We start from the raw sequence: 24676 nt of genomic DNA, 5'->3' as shown, positions 1-24676 counted from the left end.
ATTTATAGTTCCGTAACACCTCTGTCATAGTTTCGAATTCAATTTTACATGCGTTTACGTATTCGCACCGTCATGTACTTTTGAAATACAATAAGGTGATAGTTCATACGCATCATGAACTAGCGATCAAAGAAAATCAATACCCTCGTCTCTAGGGTATTCTCGTGAATTCACATTTTAAGATTTATAAAATCGTAAAATTAGGGACGGGTTGTCACAATCTATTCACCTTAAAGAATTTCATCCCTGAAATTTAAAATCATTGCTATACTACACTAAAAAATAGGAGTATAAGATATATATATATATACACACACACATAAAGCAAACATCAAGTTAGAACGTTTGTGCCAAGAAGAAAATGACATCCTGTCGCGGTCGGAATGCAATTTTTCCCCTTTCATGCTTTCAAGCACAAGTTTTCCTTCTCTTTATAGGTATAATAATGTTATATAATAGATGGTAAAATAATTTTCCTAAAAAATAATCGACACATAAGACACCGCTTTCATGGGCCCTATGGTGTTACTTTCGGAAAACTGAAGTAACCAATATACCCGAAAAGGCTCAACAGATTCGTAAGCCCAGATTTTGTAAAAGTACGAAGGTTTAATTAAAAAAAACTAAAATAAAAAGTCATCAGAGTTAGCTTCGGCAGTTGGCTGTGCTGGGTCGAGGGCTTGGGAAGTCGAAGGCGTAGTAGTATGAGGTGTAGTGGCGGGGATGTCGAAGCCTCCCCTCATAAACGCGGTGATGATTTGGGCCATCCTAGACTCTTGGGCAGCAATATGAGCATGCTGGGTGGCGATGAGGGTAGTTTGCATCATAATGTACTGATTTTGGGCCGCCACCTGCTATTGGAGTTCCACTACTTGCTCCGTCAATAATGTGACCTGTCCCGAGGTGGAGGTGGAAGATGATGCCCCCATCTCATGATGGCGGGATTTCCCATGCCTTGATACACCTTCCCCTGCATAAGACAGAGTTTCTGGTTGATGGTGTCTGTCATGATACGAAAACCCGCATCCTCGAGGAAGGGGGTAACTTCTCCATTGTGGTGTCAGGGGGAAGCTGGGAAGCCACTTCCTCGAGGACAACCTGATTCATCTCGACCATAGTAGCCTATAATTATAAAAGCAAGTTAATTAATATTTATATAACATTTATTTAAAATGAATAAGAATTATAAATTTAAAAATTACAAAAACTTACATGGATCTCATTCGTCAACTCATCACCAGGCCGCACGTACACCTCATTGAATGTGTCAATCTTAGGAAACTTTGACCCCGTCAGCCTTAAAAATTAATAAAGGCACGAGTTATTAGTTGTGTAATTTAGAGTAAGAGTAATATTTTTTTTTAAATGTGGTTACCCGACGTCGCTCCTCCATCCTATATGAGAAGCGTCGGAAGCCGGAGTGGTGGATAAGCTTCTTTTTCGACCTATTTATTGTGTTGGCCTTGGCTCTTTTCTGTTAAAAAGAAACGAACCGTATTAGTGCCGATATTCATTATAAAGTATTCAAGTAAATTAATAAACAGAATTAAAGTGTTAATAAAATATTATTAATCTAAAATAATTTAGATAATTCACTTACCAAGTATTTTTCGTCTTGAAAATGGGTGCAGAGCCAAGCCCAATTTTCAGAGCACTTCACCAACTCTAAGGGGCACCCATGTGCTATAGCGACAGCCGGATCGTTGAATTTCTAGAAATACTTGTGGAGGTCACTCTTCCATTGAGTGAACCGGCCGGTGAAAAGTTCTTGGATGTATTTGGTTTGATTGGCATCAAGGTCCTCAAGCTCATAATGATGATGCGAATAAGATAAAAATTAATCAAAGTTAACAGTTATTAATTTTCACAATTTACTTAAAAAATAATGGAAAAATAAACTTTGCTAACCGATAGCTCATGAAGAACAGCATCCTTGGTCTCCTGTGGGACAAGTCTCCAAAACTCCCACTGCATGGGGCAGTGGTGATGCACAACAGAGCCAATGTCGTGGACCAAATGGTTGTGCTGCTCCTTTGTTGATGTCGCCCGATGTCGAGCATCCCATGTAATATTCATAAGCTCCTGGGTGGTGCGGGTGAGTTGTGAGGTGCCCATGAGTCTACTTGGGCCCCTAGTGTTTTTACGAGTTGCAAAAATGAAATAACTTAGTGTAAAAGAAAATTAAATAATCTACGAAAAGTTCGACAGAACTTCCCCTAAAATACAACATTTCCCAAAACCTATAAACAAATATACAACACAACCAACACAAGTACCCAACAATTCACACATAAAGGAACTGAATAATACTATATTAAATTAGAAATTTTCACAACCTGTATTAGCTCCCTCTCCACATGTGGTGGAAGCCGATGCAGACTCCTCTACCTCGTCGGTAATTCGGCCTGTCGATGAGTCCGTTGGGCGCTCAATAATGGATGAGTCATCGGAGAAGTAGATGACTCAATCACTATAGACATCGGGGCTTGGGGTGGATGTAGGATAGCCTTCGACGTCGGGGCTAGTGATAGTGGAGCAGTGGCGACTGTAGGCGTAGGTGGTGGAGGTGTTGGTAGGGACCTACTCACTGACCTACGCTGCTTAATCAATTGCGACATCTACAAAATCCAATTGGACCCCATAATTATACAATTAACACAATTAACACATAATTATACAATTAACACAAAATTTATGAAATTGTAAAAGCAACCCTAAAATTAAAAAAGTAATACAAAAAATTTAAAATTTATACTTGTAACCTAAATATTAATCCTAAATTTATAAATTAAATTAAAATTGTAAACCTAGGATTTAGAAATTAACTAATTTAACAATTTAATCCCAACAAATAATACTTCATCCAAATAATATTATACCTATAACTAAAATCTTAATCCTAAAATTAAAAAATTAAACTAAAATCCTAAACCTATGATTTTAAAGTTAACAAATGAAAATCGTAAACTAATTTAACAAATAAATCGTACTAAGTAATACTTAATCCCCCCCCCCCCAAAAAAAAACCCTGAACCCTAATGTTATACAATTGTAACAATGTAAAATAATCCCTAACATTAGCAAATAAACCCTAAACTTACAAAACCCAAACAAAAAATTATCAAGTTAACAACTTAATCAATTTAACTAATTTAATATGTTAACATATTAACAAATTGAATAAATCCAATTTAAATGAAATTTGCAAAAAATTAAGAAAATAACAAACTAATTAAACCCTACCCAACCCCCACCTTGCACCACCTCCACCCCTACCCAACCTTCACCCTGCACCACCTCCACCCCTACCCAACCCTCACCTCACGACACCTCCACCCCAATCCAACCCCCATTCCCCACCGCCCATCTCAACGCCCACCCCGAGCCCTAATCCCCAAATTGCCAAATTCCTAAATTCCCTATTTCAAAAATTCCTAAATCCCCAATTTCGAAATCCCTAAATCCCCAAATTGAGATAAACCCTAAATCCCCAAATTGACAAAATCCCTAAATCCCTAACCCCTAATGCCTAATACCCTAATACATAATCAATCCACAAATATCATACAACTAAAATAATTAACAAATGAAGAAAAAAAGAAAAGAAATTTACCTAAGAGTTGAGAGAGAGAGAGCTTGAGGGAGAGAGAGAGCTCGAGGGAGAGAGAGAAAGAGTTGTAGAGAGAAAGATAGTTCGAGGGAGAGAGAGTTCAAGTGAGAGAGAAGTTTTGAAAAATGAGAGAAAGAAAAGCTCTCTGGAACTAATAATGCGAAGGATCATCAAGCACTTTTAATGAATTTAAAAAAAAACCTGTCCAATTTTTGGTTAATTTTGAGAACAATGTGCGACAAAAAGAAACTAATTCGTCCCCCATAAGGAAAAAGCGCGACAGATCTAGCACATTTCATCGCACAATATTTAATGAACATTTTTTAAAAAAGGCGCCTACATTTTAATTTGGGAAATTTTGAAGGACCTTTAGGTACGAATTTAGCACCTTTGTCGCACAATACTGATTGCATGACGAATTATCCTCATTCGTCGCTCAATATTTAATGAACATTTAAAAAAAGGCACCCATATTTAACTTTGGGAAATTTTGAAGGCCTTGCGTGACGAAAGTATCTGATTTCATCGCACAAACATCTATTATGCGATGAATGCGTACCATTTGTCGCGTAACCCTGGAAACTCAATTTAAATTTCATATTAAATTTTTCTACCTTGCACAACGAATGTTCTTATTTTCGTCACGCGTTTACGTTATGTGCAACGACTTTCTTTTGTTCGTCAGGTAAAATTAACTTTATTTTTTTTTAATTCATTATCCAATTACAAATTTAATAAAAATAAAAATTTGTTTATATACAAAATATTAAATACACTTAATTGCATTGCATATAAGTCAAAAGTCCATAATCCTCATCCTCGGTACAATAAATATCACTATCTTCACTTTGATCACTTTCAGTCTCTCATTCATCCTCATCCGTTGGTACATCAAAAACATCATCCACACCCTCAGATGGATTGTATCTTGGGAGACTTTTGAAATCAATTGGAATTGAGTCTATAGGAATTTCGATTTGAGGACCTTCAGCTACCTGAAATGGTTCTTGGACAATATTAGTCTCGCGAAGTGTTTTTGCACCAATTTGTGTCGAAGTTTCATGGAGTTGGTCAACAAAGTTGTCGTCATCGTCTTTGTCATCAGGATCTTGGTTCATAATATAATACACCCCTCTGTGATCAATCCTCTGAACAACTTTCCATCCCCTCCCGGTCTTTGGGTCATCGATCTAGAAAATTTGCTTAGCCATAGTTGCCAAAATGTACGGAGCTTCATTGTACCAACATCGATTAGTGTTCACCGACAGTAAACCATCATCCCATTTAACACTCCCATTCCTACTAGGGTCTGTATCAAACCAACGACACTTAAAAAGGATGACTTGGCAACGGTCTTTGTAAAGCAATTGGACCACACTTGTTAGTTTGCCATAGAAATCAGTGTTTGCAATATCTCATGCTTCTGTGACATGTACCCCGTTATTTTGAGTACAAAGCTTGTCATCATGCTCAGCTCCCAAGAATTTTATGTTGTTCACATGACATCTTGAGTACAGCTCCGTGCTTAAAGGTCCGATAGCCAAATTGTATAATTTTTCAGTATACGCGGGGGAGTTGGTTTCCTTCATTATTTTCACCTAATTTAAACCAAAAATTTGACATGTTGGTTTTACCAAAATTTAAGACAACTAATAGGCAATTTAGGAAAATAACCATCCAAAAAAACCTAAACAACTTACTTGCTCGCAAAACCAATGAGGAAACAAGTCACTGTGCTTCATGGCATATAAATGCGAAGGTTATTTTTGCTTCATCAACTTTTCATGCTCATCCAGGTACTTAATTATCTTGTCATAATTATTAAGTACGAACCAATGAGCTACCTGCATGTCCCTTTCCGTGAACAAATCACCTCGTACTGGTTTGCCAAATGGTCGTGTGATTTGGGCAAACACATATAGTTTTTGCCTTCTCACACCACCGTCATTATTACGTTGTGGTTGATTGATGCTGTCTCAACATGTTGTAAGTATATAGCACAAAACATATTCATCTCAAACGCCACCCAAACCTCCACAATTGATCATTCGGGCTTCGCCCTGTTCCTTACCCTTTTCTTTAACTCACCAGTAGTTTGCAAAATAAAAATTGTTATGATTCAAATAAGTTAAATCATCAATTGCTCACGAAATAATACATGATTAAGGACTTCATACTTTTCAATTGGATACATCCATCGATAGTTGACGGGTCCGGCAAGTAATGCCTCATATGACAAGTGAATCATCACTTGTATCATGCTTGTGAAGAAAGAAGAAGGAAATATTTGTTTAAATTTGCATAGGACTTCGACAATGTTAGTGAGTAACTATTGTACATTAGACTTTCGCAACATCCTAGTAGATAATTGTGAAAAAAACTCACCAACAATAGAATCGGCTTTACCACATTTTCTGGCAAGAGGTGTCGAATACCAACTGGGAGCAGGCGTCGCAGTATGACATGACAATCGTGGCTCTTAAGCCCAAAAAATTTGCCCCTATCTACATTTATGCATCACCCAATATTTGAAGCATACCCATCTTAAAATTTTACGGAGGATATAAACTTTAAAAACTCTTTCCTCTTCTCTAGTTTTACTAAAAGAAAGATGCTAGGTCATTTCTGGCTATCTCACCCTCCCTCGTCATCCATAAACGTGGCCTTATTCCCATTCGCTCCAAATCGATGCGAGCTTTGATCATGTCTTTCGTTTTTCTCTCGATGTCTAATATAGTTCCAACCAGTGTATCAAACATGTTCTTCTCAACATGCATAACATCGAGATTGTGACGCAGTTTCAATTTCAACCAGTACGGCAACTCAAACAACATACTTTTGTGTGTTTAGTTTAGATAGGTGTTTGGTCTGATCTTATTAACCAATTTGCCAAACAGACCAAAATCCAAACGATTCATGTGACATCCCAGTCTCGGCTCCGTCGTAGCACGGTATTGTTCGCTTTAGGCTTCCCATTCCCTTACGGTTTTGTTTATGGGAACTCACGAGTAACTTCCCATTGGGTCACCCATCTTGGGATTGCTCTCGTCCAAACTCGCTTAACTTTAGAGTTTCGATGGAATCCGAAGCCAATGAGTTTCCAAAAGGCCTCGTGCTATAGGAGGTAGGCATGTACATATAGGGCATATCACCCCCTCCCTGTTGGTCGATGTGGGATGTTACAATTCAAGTGCATTAAAATATTTTCTCCGGACCATTCTTGATGTCTTGGCCGAATCTCTGTTCCGTGGAAGAGTGTTGTCTTGTTTTGACGCCACTCGTGGTCCCACGACAACCATCTACGTTGCCCTAGGTAACAAACTTCCCGGCATGCCAAGAAGACGTTGTGTCCTCCTTGCAAACTGGGCATGCAAAATAACCCTTAGTACTCAACCCGGACATCATAGCATATGTTGAAAAACCATTTATAGTCCACATCACTATTGCTTGCAAGGTGAACATCTGCCCAGTTGATTTATCGTATGTCGGAACTCCGTTTTCCCATAAATCTTTCAGCTTATAAACCAACAGCCACAAATAAACATCAATAGACTTACCCGGATCCTTGGTTATCAACATAGTCATCATCATATATTCTTTCTTCATGTATTTCCAAGGTGGCAAATTGTACGGAATTGTAAAGATTGACCAAGTGCTGTGGTTTTGGTTTAATACCCGAACGGAAAAAGACAAGTCAGTGCAAGCCATTGGCTGCTAGTACAAAGTAAATTCTCTCTATTTCCTTCACCGACTGATGCAAATAAATAAAAAAGGAAAGGTTCAGAGAAAGAGAGAGAGAGACAGAAAGACAGAGTGACGAGGGACCCTTGATAAAAGCAACTCCAACGTTGCAAAGGCCTTCTAGGGCAACTCACTATTGAATCCCCCCCAGTGAACAGTAACTGCCTTTTGCATCTTCACCACTAAACTGAATAGCCATGGCAATAAGCAATAAAATATTAGTATTTTTTATTTTATAAAATAATACAAAATAATTTTATTTGTAATTTCGGATATGATTTTAATCGGTCTCGTTGTACCATGTTTCATTAAATAAGAAATTACAACTCAAAGTATTTGAAAAAATATAAAAAATTGTGGTGTAAGACGGAAAATAATGATAAGATATTTATAGAAAAATTAAATCTTTTTTTAATTTTTTAATATTTTTTTTAGATTTTTTATTAATTGTTTAAATTTTTTTTTACAATTTTTAATTAATTTTATAATGTGGCTGACATCAACCATACATCATATGGCCTCATGCTCTTGGGCCACCAATTCGAGCCAGGCTTCTCACTCGGGCTCCCTGCCCAATTGCCCGCATGGGCTGGAGAAGATAGCTGGGGCTATTGGGTCATCAAAGTCGCCGGTCCATCGGGCTCCAGCTCCCACTAGAGTTGCTCTAAGAGACTATGATAGTGGCATATCCACTGGATTTCCATACAAAAACAATCAAAATATTTTGATTAATTTGCGGTGAAATAAAATGACTAATTATTATGTTTTTTAATCGACATATTGCCTAGCAATGAGTTTTGAATCACAGCGTGCTACGCGTGATTTACATATTTTAAATGTATTTATATGCGTAAATTGACAAAAGGAAAGTCAAATATTTGAAGTAAATGAATAATCTTAGATCATGCTAAAAGAAACCCTCATAAACCAATTAAAGTAGCTGAATCCACATAATAAAATCGGTCTTTATAGAATTTACATTAAGAATAGAGAAAATAATATTTAATAAAGAACTGATTGAATCACATTATTGCTAGCCCATTGTGAGGTTAGGCCCACCCCTCTTCCCTTTAGTGTAGATAATATTGTTTGTTAAAAAAAAATCATTTGACAACTAATTTAGTTACATTATTATCTGCGTGCGAAATACCTTTTTTATAACCGGCATTACACTCTTCTTAAAATGTTTTAAACGTGTTTAAAAATAGAGAAAATAATATGGAATGAACAATTGATTGAATCACATTATTGCTATCATATTATGAGGTACTAATTAAAAAAAAGTACAAAAACAATTATTAAAAAAGTAATGTTAAAATGAAGAAAATACCCCTACATTATTTGATGCATTATTTTGGGACGCCTTTGAAATTTGTTGTCTTGAGGACATTTTTGTCCAAATATTTTTGTTGAAGCTTGGTGATACCAAAAAGGGCCACAAATAAACATCAATAGACTTACCCGGATCCTTGGTTATCAACATAGTCATCATCATATATTATTTCTTCATGCATTTCCAAGGTGGCAAATTGTACGAAATTGTAAATATTGACCAAGTGCTGTGGTTTTTGTTTAATACCCGTATGAAGAAGGACAAGTCAGTGCAAGCCATTCACTGCTAGTACAAAGTACGTTCTCTTTCTTTCCTTCACTGACTGATGCAAATAAAGAAAAAGGAAAGGTCCAAAGAGAGAGAGAGAGAGACAGAAAGACAGAGTGATGAGGGACCATTGATAAGAGACTTTGAAAGTGGCATATCCACCGGATTTCCATACAAAAACAATCAAAATATTTGATTAATTTGCGGTGAAATAAAATGACTAATTATTATGTTTTTAATCGAGATATGGCCTAGCAATGAGCGTATATATATATACATATATATTAATGCACATGCTCACACATGTGCAGAAAATATATTTTAATCACAGCGTGCTACGCATGATTTACACATTTTAAATGCATTTATATGCATAAATTGACAAAAGGAAAGTCAAATATTTGAAGTAAATGAATAATCTTAGATCATGCTAAAAGAAATCCCTCATAAACCAATTAAAGTAGCTGAATCCACATAATAAAATCGGTCTATAGAGTTTACATTAAGTTAGAGAAAATAATATTTAATAAACAACTGATTGAATCACATTATTGCTAGCCCATTGTGAGGCTAAGCCCACCCGCTTTCCCTTAGTGTAGATAATATCGTTTGTTAAAAAAAATCATTTGATAACTAATTTAATCACATTATTATCCGTGTGTGAAATACATTTTTTTTATAATCAGCATTACACTTCTCTTAAGATGTTTTGAACGTGTTTAAAAATAGAGAAAATAATATGGAATGAACAATTGAGTGAATCGCATTATTGCCATCCTATTGTGAGGTACTAATTAAAAAAAAGTAAAAAAAAAGAATTATTAAAAAAAGTACTGTTAAAATGACGAAAATACCTTTACATTATTTGATGCATTATTTTGGGATGCTTTTGAATTTTTTTTTGTCTTGGGGACATTTTTGTCCAAATATTTTTGTTGAAGCTTGGTGACACCAAAAAGGGCCACAAATAAACATCAATAGACTTACTCGGATCCTCGAATCCTCGGTTATCAACATAGTCATCATCATATATTTTTTTCTTCATGCATTTCTAAGGTGGCAAATTGTACGGAATTGTAAAGATTAATCTAGTGCTGTGATTTTGGTTTAATATCGAGTGGAGAAGGACAAGTCAGTGCAAGCCATTGGCTGCTATTACAAAGTACGTTCTCTCTCTTTCCTTCACTGACTGATGCAAATAAAGAAAAAAGGAAAGGTCCACAGAGAGAGAAGAGAGAGACAGAAAAACGTGACGAGGGACCCTTGATAACAAACATTGATAGTGGCATATCCACTGGATTTCCATACAAAAACAATCACAATATCGTGATTAATTTGCGGTGAAATAAAATGACTAATTATTATGTTTTTTTAATCGACTTATTGCCTAGCAATGAGCATATATATACTAGTTAGAAGACATTTTTTTGAATTACAACATGCTACGCGTGATTTACACGTTTTAAATGTATTTATATGCGTAAATTGACAAAAGGAAAGTCAAATATTTGAAGTAAATGAATAATCTTAGATCATATTAAAAAAACACCTCATAAACTAATTAAAGCATCTGAATCCACATAATAAAATCGGTCTCTATAGAATTTATATTAAAAATAGAGAAAATAATATTTAATAAACAACTGATTGAATCACATTATTGCTAGCCCATTGTGAGGCTAAGCCCACCCTCATTCCCCTTAATGTAGATAATATCGTTTGTTAAAAAAAAAATCATTTAACAACTAATTTAATCTCATTATTATCCGCGTGCGAAATACCTTTTTTATAACCAGCATTACATGCTTCTTAAGATACTTTGAACGTGTTTAAAAATAGAGAAAATAATATGGAATGACCAGCTGATTGAATCACATTATTACTAGCCTATTGTGAGGTACTAATTAAAAAAAATACAAAAAAATAATTATTAAAAAAGCACTATTAAAATGATGAAAATACCCCTACATTTGTCACAGCCCGTCCCGGAGGTACTTTTGACGGGAATGTGAAATGACAGAATTGCCCTTATTGGACATTAAGGTACGTAGGTACGTAACGTTATTTTGAAAATAGCATTGGTTGGATGGGATTTTATTGGAAATTGATTTTTGGTATAATTGGTTAGGATGAAATGGAGGGTGTGGATTAATTTGGACCACACATGACCTTCCTCTCTCCCTCTCCTTTCCCCGTGCTTTCCCTGTCTCTGTCTCTCCCTCACGAACTCACACCCTCACACACCCATATCGTACGGACCACCACCAAAACCCTTCAAAACTTGACGGATCGGGGCAAATAAGGTATGTATCTTCATCGTTTTGACGTCCTGAGTTCATTGGTACTAGTTTTAGGAAGTGAAACCTTCGATTTCACGTAGATCCCGAACCTCCATTTTTGAGGTACTGTTCATGCGAACGTAAAATGTTGTGTTTCAGGAGATTTCAAGCTTGTGGTGAGCTTTAGGAGGTCCTAAGGAAGCTCGGGGACGTTCGTTGGAGAATTTTGGACGCCGGGATCGTAGGTTTCAAGTTTGGCCGAACCCTTGGTTTTTGCAAGGTGAGATTTCGTAGTTTTTAGGCCCTAAAACTAGTCCAACGTGATAGTGCACTCTTAGGGCTTCAATTTGGTATAAAATACGAAGAAAATGGGTGAAAAACGAAGGAGAACAGTGAGTTTGAAAATCGGCCGGAGTTCGGCCGGAGTCCGGCCACCGGAGAACCAGTCCGGCGAGGCCCTGCGAGGAAGATGACACGTGCACTGCACGTGCTGCGCGTGGCCAGCGCGTAGACCCGTGCCACGTGTGGCGCGTGGGGGCGCGTGGGGCTTCCAAAAATTTTTCTAAAAATATCCCGACGCTCGTGACGTCGAGTAGGTCGATGTGGTATATTCATATACCAAAATTGAGCATCGTATGAGAAGTTATTTCGAATTATTGGTGATGTGTTTAAAATTAACGTTTTTATAGTTGTTTCGCATATAGGTGAGACGTATCACGAGGACGACCGCATCCAGGGACGCCACGGGGGTTACGACCCGTCGACTTATCAGTGAGTGGGCAGTTTTGTTTTCGTATTACCTATATACTATTGTTTTTCCCAGAAAAATGCTTTTATGAGAAATTATGTTTTGAAAATGCCATGCATAGAATTATTTGGAAAATGTGAATTTCATATGAGTTATATGATTGATATATAATGCATACATGTTGCATGGTGCTGTGGAGGCACAGGTAAGTCAGGTGAGTTCATTTATTCATTGAATTGTTGTTGAGATGTTTTGAGCTCATGACCTGCACCCTAGGTGTTAGTGCTTATTTTATTCACCACACCGCACGCTCGCCTTGGATCCAAGTAGGTGGATGTCGTACAGACCATGTGAGGGTTCCGACATGCCAGTCGTACAGACCATTAGAGGGGTTCCGACTGGTGGGTGACCTTAGATATGCGCGCTGATGATATGATGAGAGAAGCACTAGAGCGTATTTTTACACCTATCATCGTATAGACAACCTTACGTAGTTCCGAGTGATGTGCAGAGTAGGGCCGTACAGGTCACTGTGGTGACTCCGGCTTAGTGGGATTTTGAGCTATTGAATTAATCGTATAGGACCAACTGCAGGGTCTCCGATTGATTCCTTATTTCACCTGATTTATATTTTGATTTATGGCATGGCATGTTTTCTTGAAAATGTTAAAAATTTGAGATTTAAATGTTGAGATTTTATATGGTTATACATTTCTGGGAAAGTATACAGGTTTTTACGGCGAGGGGATATAACTGTTTTAATGAAATGTTTTACAAAACTAATTTGTTTTACTGACCCACTCATTTTGTTTTGCGCCCCTCCAGGTTCTAGTTTAGCGGTGGTTGGCTCACGAGGTCCTTTCCGGCTTTCTGACAGATTTGGGACATGTAGGACTCACCTGAGGGTGATGTATTCTTATTTTAGTCCTACTTGACTGCAGTTAACCTATGCTCTGAACTTATGTGTTTACTTGTAACTCGTCCGGTTATGTCCGTATGTGGTTATGTTGAGTTTGGTTTGAATTTCTGTTGATTTATGTTGTTGTTACGCTTCCGTGTCGTGCTTATGGTTACGTCACGCCCACGTGACGGCCAGCACACCTGGATCCTCCGGATCAGGGTGTGTCAGTTTGGTATCAGAGCTTGGGTTGCAGTCCTGTAAATTGTTAATGTCTTAACGATCTTTTGATGTTTTCTGTCAGAATCATGCCGCCTCGTAGAGAGCGTAGGGAGTCCCGCCGTACTTCTGAACCTAATTTCTCGGATATTACTCAGTTAGGGGAAGCGATGGCCCAGGCTTTACAGAATGTGATTCGTCCTCCCCCTCCTCCGAGGACACCTCTGGAGACCATGTACAACTTGAAGTTAGATCGGTTTATGGGTAATGAAAGTCATGAGGGGGCAGAGAAATGGCTAGATCATATTGAGAAAACCTTCCAGGTGATGCAGAGTCAGGGGAATCTCCCTGCTAATAGGTGGGTGGAGACCACCACTTGGTTTTTGGGTCGTGAACCAGCAGCATGGTGGATAAATCAGGCTAGGTACATGTCACCTGAGACGGCAGCCGACTGGAAAGTATTCAAAGAGCATTTTATGAAGAGATTCGTTCCTCCTGAGTATATTGACCGTAAGAAGCAGGAATTCACCAGGTTGAAATAGAGAAATATGTCGGCACATGAATATTATAGAAAGTTCACTGATTTGTCTCGTTATGACACTGATACAGCTGGTAATCAGGGAGAGATGCTTCGACGTTTCAAGTTGGGATCTAAGAAGAAGTGGCGTACCTTTGCCAATGCACTTCCCTGCGCTGATTATCATGAGTATTTCGAGATTCTGGTTAGGATGGAGGACTCTGATAATCTTCCTGACAGTGAGGATGACGAGGACAAGAATGAGGGTCAGAAGAAGAATGACAAAGGTAAGGGTATTTCTATTCTGGGACCTCGACAGACACAGAGTTTTAAGAAGAGTGGAGCGAGTTCGAGTTCTTCTAGTGGGGGATATAGTTTTACTGGCCCGAGGAGAGGTGGTGGAAGATTTTCTGGTGGGCCCAGATTTCAGGGTCAGAGGGATGCTGGTGGATCTGGCGCTCCATGGTGCCGCCGTTGTAACTCCCGTCACCATGGTGAGTGTAGGAGAGGTTCTGGTGCTTGTTTTACGTGTGGGCAGATGGGACATCGGGCTTCTCAGTGCCCCCAGGGTCAGCAGAGACCGCATCAGACTAATATGCCACCTCCAGCACCAGTTCAGCAGAATTTTGGATCGGGTGGTTATGGCCAGCCGAGTCGTGGTGGTGCTTACCACTATCAGGGGGATGCTGCTCCGTATGCTCTCGGACCTTATCAGTATTCCCAGGAGCCTCACTCTCAGGCTGGGTATTCTCAGGATTTTGGAGGTTATTCATCTTATTCCTCTATGCCAACTGGTGGATCGCAGTGGCATCAGGGAGGTCAGCCCCGTCAGGGGGAAATTGCTACTGGTGGTGCAGGATCATCCAGGCAGCCTAGTCAGCCAGGCCAGGGACGTAATCCTCAGGGACGAGGTAATCAGGGCAATAGAGGCCGAGGTGGACGTCAGCAAGCTCAGGGGCGAGTTAATCATATTTCTCTGCAGGAGGCTCAGAACCATCCAGACTTGATAATGGGTACGTTAAATGTTCTTGGTCATTTTGCTAAGGTTTTGATTGATTGTGGTGCTACGCACTCTGTGATTTCTCATACGTTTGCTCAAATAACCCAACCTCACCCTTCACCTCTAGGATTTGATTTAGAGTTTGCCATGCCTAGAGGAGATAAATGTTATGTGGATAGTGTGTATCTGGGGTGTCCAGTGATGGTTGAGGGCGTGATTATGTCCGCTGATCTTATTCCGTTAGATATTGTGGATTTTGATGTAATTTTAGGGGCCGATTGGTTACACCATAATCGTGCCCATATTGATTGTTATGGTAAATCAGTTACTTTTTATCGTCCTGGATTACCCGAGGTTACTTTTGTGGGCGAGAGAAGTGGGGTGAGACATGGAGTTATTTCTGCCATGAGGGCGAGGAAATTATTATCGAAGGGTTGTCAGGGATATTTGGCACATGTGGTATTAAATGATGTTGCTCCTACTAGTATAGAAGAAGTTGGTGTGGTCAGACATTATCCGGATGTTTTCCCTGATGATTTGCCGGGATTGCCGCCAGACAGAGAGGTGGAATTCTCTATTGATTTGCTTCCAGGTACGGACCCTATATCTCTGACTCCTTATAGAATGGCTCCTGCTGAGTTGAGAGAATTAAAAATCCAGTTGCAAGAATTACTTGATAAAGGTTTTATTCAACCTAGTTCTTCACCTTGGGGTGCCCCAGTATTATTTGTGAAGAAGAAGGATGGAACTCTTCGATTGTGTATTGATTATAGACAATTGAACCGGGTAACGATTAAAAACCGTTATCCATTGCCTCGCATTGATGATTTGTTTGATCAGCTGAAAGGTGCGTGTGTATTTTCTAAGATTGATTTGAGATCTGGGTATTATCAATTGAAGATTAAGGAAGATGATGTACCCAAGACGGCTTTCCGGACTCGGTACGGGCATTATGAATTTTTGGTTATGCCATTTGGGTTGACTAATGCACCTGCAGCTTTTATGAGATTAATGAATGAGGTATTCCAGAAATATCTTGATAAATTCGTTATTGTTTTTATTGACGATATTCTGGTATACTCTAAGTCCCAAGCAGATCATATCCGACACCTTAATTTGGTGTTAAGGAAATTAAGGGAGCATCAGTTGTATGCCAAGTTCAGTAAATGTCAGTTTTGGTTGACTGAAGTGGCATTTTTGGGGCATGTTGTATCAGCTCAAGGTATTCAAGTTGATCCTCAAAAGATTGCAGCAGTGGAGAATTGGGAGCAACCTCGAACCGTCACGGAGGTACGAAGTTTTCTTGGCTTAGCAGGTTATTATCGACGGTTCGTTCAGGATTTCTCTATGATTGCTTTACCGTTGACAAAGTTGACCAGGAAGGATGTTAAATTTGAGTGGGATGAGAATTGTGAGCGGAGTTTTCAGCAATTAAAGTATTGCCTCACTCATGCACCGGTGTTGGTACTTCCTGATGATAGCGGTAATTTCGAGATCTATAGTGATGCTTCACTAAATGGTTTGGGATGTGTTTTGATGCAGCATAATAAGGTGATTGCCTATGCTTCTAGGCAGTTGAAAAATCATGAAATGAATTATCCTACTCACGATCTTGAATTGGCAGCAATTGTTTTTGCTTTGAAAATTTGGAGACATTATTTGTATGGTGAGAAGTGTAAGATCTTCACTGATCATAAGAGTCTTCAGTACTTATTCACCCAGCATGATCTTAATCTTCGTCAGCGAAGGTGGATGGAATTGCTAAGTGATTATGATTGTTCTATTGAATACCATCCAGGTCGTGCTAATGTAGTAGCGGATGCACTGAGTAGGAAACCACAAGGTAGACTTAATGCCCTATATGCTAGTCGTGTTCCTCTTCTTGCTGAACTGAGGGCAACTGGAGTAAGATTGGAGTGGGAGAATCAAGGTGGAGCATTTCTTGCTAGTTTTCAAGTCAGGCCAATTTTGGTGGAGCGTATACTTGCATCTCAAATGGTGGATGAAGAAATTCAGGAGTTGGTTCAGTTAAGAAGTGAAGGGAAAAAGAAAGACCTCAGAATTCGGGAATCAGATGGTATGCTCATGCAAGAAGACAGAATGTATGTTCCGAATAATGAGGAATTGAAAAAGGAAATTCTGGACGAAGCACATTGTTCAGCTTATGCGATGCATCCGGGAGGAACAAAAATGTACCATACCATTCGACCATTTTATTATTGGCCGGTTATGAAAAGAGAAATTGCAGAATATGTGAGTAGGTGTATTATTTGCCAACAAGTGAAAGCAGAAAGGAAGAAGCCCTTTGGGCGAATGCAACCACTTCCCGTTCCCCAGTGGAAATGGGAAAATATAACAATGGATTTCGTGTATAAACTTCCTCGTACGCGAAATGGATTTGATGGTATTTGGGTGATTGTGGATCGACTCACCAAGTCGGCGCATTTTATTCTGGTGAGGGAGAAATACCCTCTAAATAAATTGGCTAAGTTGTTTATCTCGAAGATTGTAAAGTATCATGGAGTCCCAGTAAATATTATCTCTGATCGAGACCCGAGGTTTACTTCTAAATTTTGGGTGGCTTTTCAGGAAGCTCTGGGTACTCAATTATTGTATAGCACAGCTTATCATCCTTAAACTGATGGGCAATCAGAGAGGACCATTCAGACGTTGGAGGATATGTTGAGATCTTCAGTACTGCAATTTGGTGATTCTTGGCATGATCGTCTGGACTTAATGGAGTTTGCTTATAATAATAGTTTTCACTCGAGCATTGGTATGTCCCCATTCGAGGCACTTTATGGTAGGGCGTGTCGAACGCCATTATGTTGGTCTGAGGTTGGCGAACGGATATTAGAAGGCCCTGAGATCGTAGATGAGACGACTCAAAATGTTCAGGTAATTAAGTCAAACCTGAAAGCAGCCCAGGATCGACAGAAGAGTTTAGCGGATCGGCATACTACTGATCGAGTGTATGATGTGGGTGATTGGGTATTCTTGAAATTGTCGCCTTGGAGAGGTGTGGTACGATTTGGGAAAAGAGGAAAGCTAAGTCCGAGATATATTGGACATTATGTGATCATTGAAAGAGTTGGTGAAGTTGCCTACCGGTTGGAACTGCCTCCGGAGTTATCTAAGGTCCATAATGTGTTCCATGTCTCTATGCTTCGGCATTATGTTTCTGATCCTTCTCATGTGATTCCTCCTCAACCGTTAGAGATTAATCCGGATTTGACTTATGATGAGGAACCGGTCACTATATTGGATTGGAAGGATAAAGTTCTAAGGAACAAGACGGTGAGTTTAGTCAAGGTGTTGTGGAGGAACCATTCTGCAGAGGAAGCTACTTGGGAGACGGAAGACCGGATGAGAGAGGTGTACCCAAGGTTATTTTACGAGTATTAATTGATTTATTTGGTTATGGGAATTTCGGGGACGAAATTCTATAAGGAGGGGAGATTGTCACAGCCCGTCCCGGAGGTACTTTTGACGGGAATGTGAAATGACAGAATTGCCCTTATTGGACATTAAGGTACGTAGGTACGTAACGTTATTTTGAAAATAGCATTGGTTGGATGGGATTTTATTGGAAATTGATTTTTGGTATAATTGGTTAGGATGAAATGGAGGGTGTGGATTAATTTGGACCACACATGACCTTCCTCTCTCCCTCTCCTTTCCCCGTGCTTTCCCTGTCTCTGTCTCTCCCTCACGAACTCACACCCTCACACACCCATATCGTACGGACCACCACCAAAACCCTTCAAAACTTGACGGATCGGGGCAAATAAGGTATGTATCTTCATCGTTTTGACGTCCTGAGTTCATTGGTACTAGTTTTAGGAAGTGAAACCTTCGATTTCACGTAGATCCCGAACCTCCATTTTTGAGGTACTGTTCATGCGAACGTAAAATGTTGTGTTTCAGGAGATTTCAAGCTTGTGGTGAGCTTTAGGAGGTCCTAAGGAAGCTCGGGGACGTTCGTTGGAGAATTTTGGACGCCGGGATCGTAGGTTTCAAGTTTGGCCGAACCCTTGGTTTTTGCAAGGTGAGATTTCGTAGTTTTTAGGCCCTAAAACTAGTCCAACGTGATAGTGCACTCTTAGGGCTTCAATTTGGTATAAAATACGAAGAAAATGGGTGAAAAACGAAGGAGAACAGTGAGTTTGAAAATCGGCCGGAGTTCGGCCGGAGTCCGGCCACCGGAGAACCAGTCCGGCGAGGCCCTGCGAGGAAGATGACACGTGCACTGCACGTGCTGCGCGTGGCCAGCGCGTAGACCCGTGCCACGTGTGGCGCGTGGGGGCGCGTGGGGCTTCCAAAAATTTTTCTAAAAATATCCCGACGCTCGTGACGTCGAGTAGGTCGATGTGGTATATTCATATACCAAAATTGAGCATCGTATGAGAAGTTATTTCGAATTATTGGTGATGTGTTTAAAATTAACGTTTTTATAGTTGTTTCGCATATAGGTGAGACGTATCACGAGGACGACCGCATCCAGGGACGCCACGGGGGTTACGACCCGTCGACTTATCAGTGAGTGGGCAGTTTTGTTTTCGTATTACCTATATACTATTGTTTTTCCCAGAAAAATGCTTTTATGAGAAATTATGTTTTGAAAATGCCATGCATAGAATTATTTGGAAAATGTGAATTTCATATGAGTTATATGATTGATATATAATGCATACATGTTGCATGGTGCTGTGGAGGCACAGGTAAGTCAGGTGAGTTCATTTATTCATTGAATTGTTGTTGAGATGTTTTGAGCTCATGACCTGCACCCTAGGTGTTAGTGCTTATTTTATTCACCACACCGCACGCTCGCCTTGGATCCAAGTAGGTGGATGTCGTACAGACCATGTGAGGGTTCCGACATGCCAGTCGTACAGACCATTAGAGGGGTTCCGACTGGTGGGTGACCTTAGATATGCGCGCTGATGATATGATGAGAGAAGCACTAGAGCGTATTTTTACACCTATCATCGTATAGACTACCTTACGTAGTTCCGAGTGATGTGCAGAGTAGGGCCGTACAGGTCACTGTGGTGACTCCGGCTTAGTGGGATTTTGAGCTATTGAATTAATCGTATAGGACCAACTGCAGGGTCTCCGATTGATTCCTTATTTCACCTGATTTATATTTTGATTTATGGCATGGCATGTTTTCTTGAAAATGTTAAAGATTTGAGATTTAAATGTTGAGATTTTATATGGTTATACATTTCTGGGAAAGTATACAGGTTTTTACGGCGAGGGGATATAACTGTTTTAATGAAATGTTTTGCAAAACTAATTTGTTTTACTGACCCACTCATTTTGTTTTGCGCCCCTCCAGGTTCTAGTTTAGCGGTGGTTGGCTCACGAGGTCCTTTCCGGCTTTCTGACAGATTTGGGACATGTAGGACTCACCTGAGGGTGATGTATTCTTATTTTAGTCCTACTTGACTGCAGTTAACCTATGCTCTGAACTTATGTGTTTACTTGTAACTCGTCCGGTTATGTCCGTATGTGGTTATGTTGAGTTTGGTTTGAATTTCTGTTGATTTATGTTGTTGTTACGCTTCCGTGTCGTGCTTATGGTTACGTCACGCCCACGTGACGGCCAGCACACCTGGATCCTCCGGATCAGGGTGTGTCAACATTATTTTGGGATGCCTGTGAAATTTTTTGTCTTGGGTGTCCAAATATATTTGTTGAAGCTTGGTGACACAAAAAATACTATTCATCTTTTATATTGACTATATATATATATATATTTAAAAAATCATATTATCAATGGGTCGGTCAGAAAATGAGAATTGACTGTTACCAACCCCAGCATTATCCAAAGAAACGGGGCCATAGCTTTGGACAATCTTGAATGGGGGATTGTTGGGATTTGAGAGGATGTGGTATCATATTTTAGCTGCTCTGGTTGGTCCATGTTCCCACAGTACAAAGTTAGCAGCCTAACTAGATATTAGAGAAGCATGTGCACGCACCGATCAACATTTGTAACCATTGTAAAATATATGTATCATGTTTTCTTTTTCTGTTTTACACGTCATGTATTATGCTTTTCTTTGTTAGTTTGTTAAACTTATATTTGCGAAAATTATGCACATACACATACTATAACTTCACCGGTTAACTTGGTTCCATTCAGCTCCAAATAGATCAAATTGTATAAAAAAAAATGAACAGAACTAGAAATTCGATTTGATCCTTCAGTTTGCTGGTACTTTTTCTCAACCCTAATGCCTATGTATATCACGAGAAAATATATAGTAGTCAGAATACTCTCACAAAGGATGAGTGCATAATAGAGCCCGTTTCTTTGTGAACATGTATGGAAATTGAAAATCCAACTGATAGTTAGACTGACCTCCCAAATCTTTTTCCTCTAGTACGTACTGAATATGCAATATGTTATTTATATTTTGCTTTATGAAAGTAGAGAACAAGGAGCATCTCACTCCACTATGGCCGTACTACTATGTGTGTGTGTCATGCCACAGAGAGAGAGAGAGAGAGAGAGAGAGAGAGAGTTAATAATAGGGGTGTGCTATCCACACACCTTATTTTATTTCTCACACAACCCTTGATAATTTATATCCGTTGATCTTCTTCAATTCATTCGATCTGACGACTGAAAATTAAAAAGGTGTGTGAGAAGTAAAATGGGGTGTGTGGATATCACACCCCTAATAATAATCTTATATATAAAGCCAACATAAAAGGTGAATAGTATTTTTGCTGTCACTAAGCTTCAACTAAAATATTTGGACAAAAATGTCCCCAAGACAAAAAATTTCAAAGGCATCCCAAAATAATGCATCATATAATGTAGGAGTATTTTCATCATTTTAATAGTGCTTTTTTAATAATTATTTTTTTGTACTTTTTTTTCTTTCTAATTAGTACCTCACAATAGTTTAGCAATAATGTGATTCAATCAGTTATTCATTCCATATTATTTTCTCTATTTTAAAACACGTTCAAAACATCTTAAGAAGCGTGTAATGCCAGTTATAAAAAAGGTATTTCGCACGCGGATAATAATATGATTAAATCAGTTGTCAATTTTTTTTTAACAAACGATATTATCTACATTAAGGGGAAAGAGGGTGAGCTTAGCCTCACAATGGGCTAGCAATAATGTGATTCAATCAGTTGTTTATTAAATATTATTTTCTCTACTCTTAATATAAATTCTATAGAGACCGATTTTATTATGTGGATTCAGATGCTTTAATTAGTTTATGAGGTGTTTTTTTAGTGTGATATAAGATTATTCATTTACTTCAAATATCAGATTTTCCTTTGGTCAATTTACGCATATAAATACATTTAAAATGTGTAAATAACGCGTAGCATGTTGTAATTCAAAAAATTTCTTCTAACTAGTATATATATGCTCATTGCTAGGCAATAGGTCGATAAAAAGAACATAATAATTAGTCATTTTATTTCACCGCAAATTAATCAAGATATTTTGATTGTTTTTGTATGGAAATCCGGTGGATATGCCACTATCAATGTCTCTTATCAAGTGTCCCTCGTCACATCATTCTGTCTCCCTCTCTCTCTCTGGACCTTTCATTTTTTCTCTATTTGCATCAGTCAGTGAAGGAAAGAAAGAGAACGTAATTTGTACTAGCAGCCAATGGTTTGCATTGACTTGTCCTTCTCCATTCGATATTAAACCAAAAAATCACAGCACTTGATTAATCTTTACAATTCCGTACAATTTGCCACCTTGGAAATGCATGAAGAAAAAAATATATGATGATGACTATGTTAATAATCGAGGATCTGAGTAAGTTTATTGATGTTTATTTGTGGACCTTTTTGGTGTCATCAAGTTTCAACAAAAATATTTGGACAAAAATGTCCCCAAGACAAATTTTTTTAAAGGCATCCCAAAATAATGCATCAAATAATGTAGGGGTATTTTCATCATTTTAATAGTGCTTTTTTAATAATTATTTTTTTGTACTTGTTTTTTCTTTCTAATTAGTACATCACAATAGTTTAGCAATAATGTGATTCAATCAGCTGTTCATTCCATATTATTTGCTCTATTTTACAACACGTTCAAAACATCTTAAGAGGCGTGTAATGTCGGTTATAAAAAAGGTATTTCGCACACGGATAATAATGTGATTAAATTAGTTGTCAAATGAATTTTTTTTTTAACAAACGATATTATCTACACTTAGGGGAATGAAGGTGGACTTAGCCTCACAATGGGCTAGCAATAATGTGATTCAATCAGTTGTTTATTAAATATTATTTTCTCTATTCTTAATATAAATTCTATAGAGACCGATTTTATTCTATGGATTCAGATGCTTTAATTAGTTTATGAGGTGTTTTTTTTAGCATGATCTAAGATTATTTATTTATTTCAAATATTTGACTTTCCTTTTATCAATTTACGCATATAAATACATTTAAAATGTGTAAATAACGCGTAGCATGTTGTAATTCAAAAAATGTCTTCTAGCTAGTATATATATGATGCTCATTGCTAGGCAATAAGTCAATTAAAAAAACATAATAATTAGTCATTTTATTTCACCGCAAATTAATCAAGAGATTTTGATTGTTTTTGTATGGAAATCCCGTGGATATGCCACTTTCAATGTCTCTTATCAAGCGTCCCTCGTCACTTCTTTCTGTCTCCCTCTCTCTCTGGACCTTTCCTTTTTTCTTTATTTGCATCATTCAGTGAAGGAAAGAGAGAGAACGTACAATGTACTAGCAGCCAATGGCTTGCACTGACTTGTCCTTCTCTGTTTGATATTAAACCAAAATCATAGCACTTGATTAATCTTTACAATTCCGTACAATTTGCCACCTTGGAAATGCATGAAGAAAAAATATATGATGATGACTATGTTGATAACTGAGGATCCGAGTAAGTCTATTGATGTTTATTTGTGGCCCTTTTTGGTGTCATCAAGCTTCAACAAAAATATTTGGACAAAAATGTCCCCAAGACAAAAAATTTCAAAGGCATCCCAAAATAATGCTTCAAATAATGTAGGGGTATTTTCATCATTTTAATAGTGGTTTTTTAATAATTATTTTTGTTTACTTTTTTTCTAACTAGTACCTCACAATAGGCTAGCAATAATGTGATTCAATCAGTTGTTCATTCCATATTATTTTCTCTATTTTAAAACACATTCAAAACATCTTAAGAGGATTGTAATGCAGGTTATAAAAAAGGTATTCCGCACGAGGATAATAATGAAATTAAATTAGTTGTCAAATGATTTTTTTAACAAACGATATTATCTACACTAAGGGGAATGAGGGTGGGCTTAGTCTCACAATGGGCTAGCAATAATGTGATTCAATCAGTTGTTTATTAAATATTATTTTCTCAATTCTTAATATAAATTTTATAGAGATTGATTTTATTATGTGCATTCAAATGCTTTAATTAGTTTATGAGGTGTTTTTTTTAGCATGACCTAACATTATTCATTTACTTCAATATTTGACTTTCCTTTTGTCAATTTACGCATGTAAATACATTTAAAACGTGTAAATCACGCGTAGCATGTTGTAATTCAAAAAATGTCTTCTAGCTAGTATATATATGCTCATGCAATAAGTCGATTAAAAAAATATAATAATTAGTCATTTTATTTCACCGCAAATTAATCAAGATATTTTGATTGTTTTTGTATGGAAATCCGGTGGATATGCCACTATCAATGTCTGGACCTTTCCTTTTTTCTTTATTTGCATCAGTCAGTGAAGGAAAGAGAGAGAATGTACTTTGTACTAGCAGCCAATGGCTTGCACTGACTTGTCCTTCTCTATTCGGTATTAAACCAAAATAACAGCACTTGATTAATCTTTACAATTCCGAACAATTTGCCACCTTGGAATTGCATGAAGAAAAAATATGTGATGATATGTTGATAACCAAGGATCCGAGTAAGTCTATTGATGTTTATTTGTGGCCCTTTTTGGTGTCAAATTATGTAGGGTTATTTTCATCATTTTAAACAAAAATATTTTCATTGTTGTGGTCTATTTTTATTTGACAAAAGGGAGAG

General features: G+C 38.0%; 3 long non-coding RNA genes across 3 annotated transcripts; 2 read left to right on the top strand and 1 right to left on the bottom strand.

The window, feature by feature from the left end:
• Positions 1 to 398: 398 nt before the first annotated feature.
• Positions 399 to 3782, bottom strand: LOC103414492 (uncharacterized). The gene is made up of 6 exons (XR_526076.4): positions 3614 to 3782; positions 2337 to 2618; positions 1601 to 2131; positions 1376 to 1474; positions 1213 to 1297; positions 399 to 1122 (listed from the first exon to the last, which is right to left on the bottom strand). It is a non-coding gene; the product is annotated as an uncharacterized lncRNA (long non-coding RNA).
• Positions 3783 to 11387: 7605 nt separating this feature from the next.
• On the top strand, positions 11388 to 12995 carry LOC139190600 (uncharacterized). The gene is made up of 3 exons (XR_011574922.1): positions 11388 to 11510; positions 11935 to 12001; positions 12804 to 12995. It is a non-coding gene; the product is annotated as an uncharacterized lncRNA (long non-coding RNA).
• Positions 12996 to 18537: 5542 nt separating this feature from the next.
• On the top strand, positions 18538 to 20145 carry LOC139190585 (uncharacterized). The gene is made up of 3 exons (XR_011574904.1): positions 18538 to 18660; positions 19085 to 19151; positions 19954 to 20145. It is a non-coding gene; the product is annotated as an uncharacterized lncRNA (long non-coding RNA).
• Positions 20146 to 24676: the final 4531 nt, after the last annotated feature.

Source organism: Malus domestica, chromosome 13, assembly GCF_042453785.1.
Source record: "Malus domestica chromosome 13, GDT2T_hap1".
NCBI classification, from domain to species: Eukaryota; Viridiplantae; Streptophyta; class Magnoliopsida; order Rosales; family Rosaceae; genus Malus; species Malus domestica.
The sequence above is the reverse complement of the archived record's forward strand: the minus strand, read 5'-3'. Positions and strand labels throughout refer to the sequence as shown.